Raw genomic sequence first — 2,263 nt, forward strand, 5'->3', positions numbered from 1 at the left:
AGAGAGATAGTACAGTGGATAGGGGACTTGCCTTGCACACAGATGACTCGGGTTCCATTGCCAGCATCCCATATGGTTTCCCAAGCACCACCAGGAGTGAGTTCCTAAGCACAGAACCAGGAGCAAGCCCTGAATATCACCAAGTGTGGCCCCCAAACAAAACAAAACAGAATTATTTTTCTATATTTTCTCAACATTGCATATTAACATATATTCTGGCAAATCCATTAACCTATACTTAGACATCTGCCCAGATTCAACAATATGAGACTAAGGACTGATAAGCAAAAGAATTAGTGGGTAGGTGGAGGAAGCGTGTATTCAGATGAGGACCTGATTTCTGGAGGAATTTCTTCGTCTTCTTTGATGGTAACAAGAACATTAGCTCACAAAAAAGGTAGAGAAAAAAAGTCCTCTCTCTTCATATGGGGAGTACAGGATAAAGGTATGGGAATGTAAAAAGTCATAGTTGAGGGTCTGGAGAGATGTATAGTGGATAGGGTGCTTGCCTTTCATGCATTCAACACGGGTTCAATTCCCAGCATCCCATGTGGTTCCCCAGGCACCACCTAGAATCAATTCTGACAGCAGAGCCAGGAGTAACCCCTGAGCATGGCTAGAAATGGCCAATACATCAAACAAAAAACAAGTCATAGTTGATCTGTAAAGAGTCTAACTGAGCAGCAAATATTTGTCTTGAATACTGGGGACCTGGTCCTTGGACACCAGTGGAATAAACGTATGATTATCTTTTGTGTGTTTACTTGTTGGGGGCATACTCAGAGGTGCTCAAAGTTAACTCCTGACTTTGTGTTCAGGAGTCAGTCTTGGTAAGGCTTGAGGGACAGTATGGGTGCTGGGGATCAGACCCAGGTTGGCTGCGTACAAGATAAATACTTTATCTGCTCTTCTGTCACTCTGCCCCCCAGTGGGATAATCCTAAAGACATGCACTAAGCTTCATGCCCTATTTATTCTGAATAAATAGCAATGATCATTTCTTTGTTTCTCCTTTTGTTCTTGCCAATCATAAATGTAAACTTAGGGCTTCCCTGAGCTCCCCTTTCCCAATATGGCTCTTGTTTCCTGATTACTAATTTACTTGTCTGGAATTTATGTCTGTGCTCCCAAAATTATCCCCAGTTATCTTTCTTGATCAAAAGCAAGCTCTTTTTTTGATAGAGGAGGAAGAGTCCATAAGTACCACGAAAAGGGAGTTCATGAAGGTTTTACAGACTCGAAAGAAGAATACCAGCACCGAGCTGACCATTGAACCGGAGGAGGCCTCAGCATAGAGAAACAGCCTGTCCGTTCTCATGAATGAGCAGCTAGACTTAAGGAACATTGCCTGAAAGAGAAGGCTCAGGAGTCGGCCCCAAGAGAACCAAAAGAGCTTCCCTTGGTGGAACACCCAGGAAATGGGTGGAAAACTCCTTGAAAGAGGAGTCCTCCTCCATCCAGGAGCACGAGGCGTTGGATTCCACCACATGGAGCAGTTCTCCATGGGCAGCCGGTCTGCTGCCACTTCAAAAATCCCAGCCAACGCAAAAAACAAACCCAAAGACTTGAAAAACACGCTCCTTGGTTTGGAAGACGCAGATGCTCAAGTTCGGAACATGAAGTTTCCCAGCCCCGTGTCACACACTGGAAAAAATTACCGTTTTCATAAATCTTACTCTCGGCTTTGCCCAGAATGCCCAGAGCCAGAGTGAGTACAGAGACGAAGGAATCAGCACCCGAGAGGCCGGTGCGAGTCGCCAAGCGGCCTCCTTTCGCTGCGGTGAGAACCTCATCAAGTCCCCGCCAAGAGAGGAGTCTCTGTCTTGGAGAGGTCAGGACGAACCTTGGCTCCAGTCCTTTCAACCTTCACACTCACCTGCAGGAAAGAAGACTGCAGAAAGCACGCGTGCTGCAAATGGGGCGAACACCAGAGGCATCGCGCTGCCAGAGAAAACCGTCGGTAGCAAAGGCACCGCCCATGAGAAGGACGCCGGGATGCCCGGCAACCTCGTGCCGGCTGTCAAGCAGTCCAGCGAGACGCAGTGGGAATATCACAACGTGGCCACCGACATCGTCTCTGCCACACAGAAACCACACCCCGGAGACCAACTGGACATGCAACTCATCCAGCAGCTGTGGTCCCTCATCCCCAACAGTGACGTGAGGAAGCTCATTGCTCACGGGATCCGGACTCTGAAATGGACCGCTCTGAGCCCCAGGTGAGGCTGGCGTGTGCCAAGCTCCTCTCCGGAACCGGCCTCCTG

This window comes from Sorex araneus, chromosome 7, assembly GCF_027595985.1.
Source record: "Sorex araneus isolate mSorAra2 chromosome 7, mSorAra2.pri, whole genome shotgun sequence".
Lineage (NCBI taxonomy): Eukaryota > Metazoa > Chordata > Mammalia > Eulipotyphla > Soricidae > Sorex > Sorex araneus.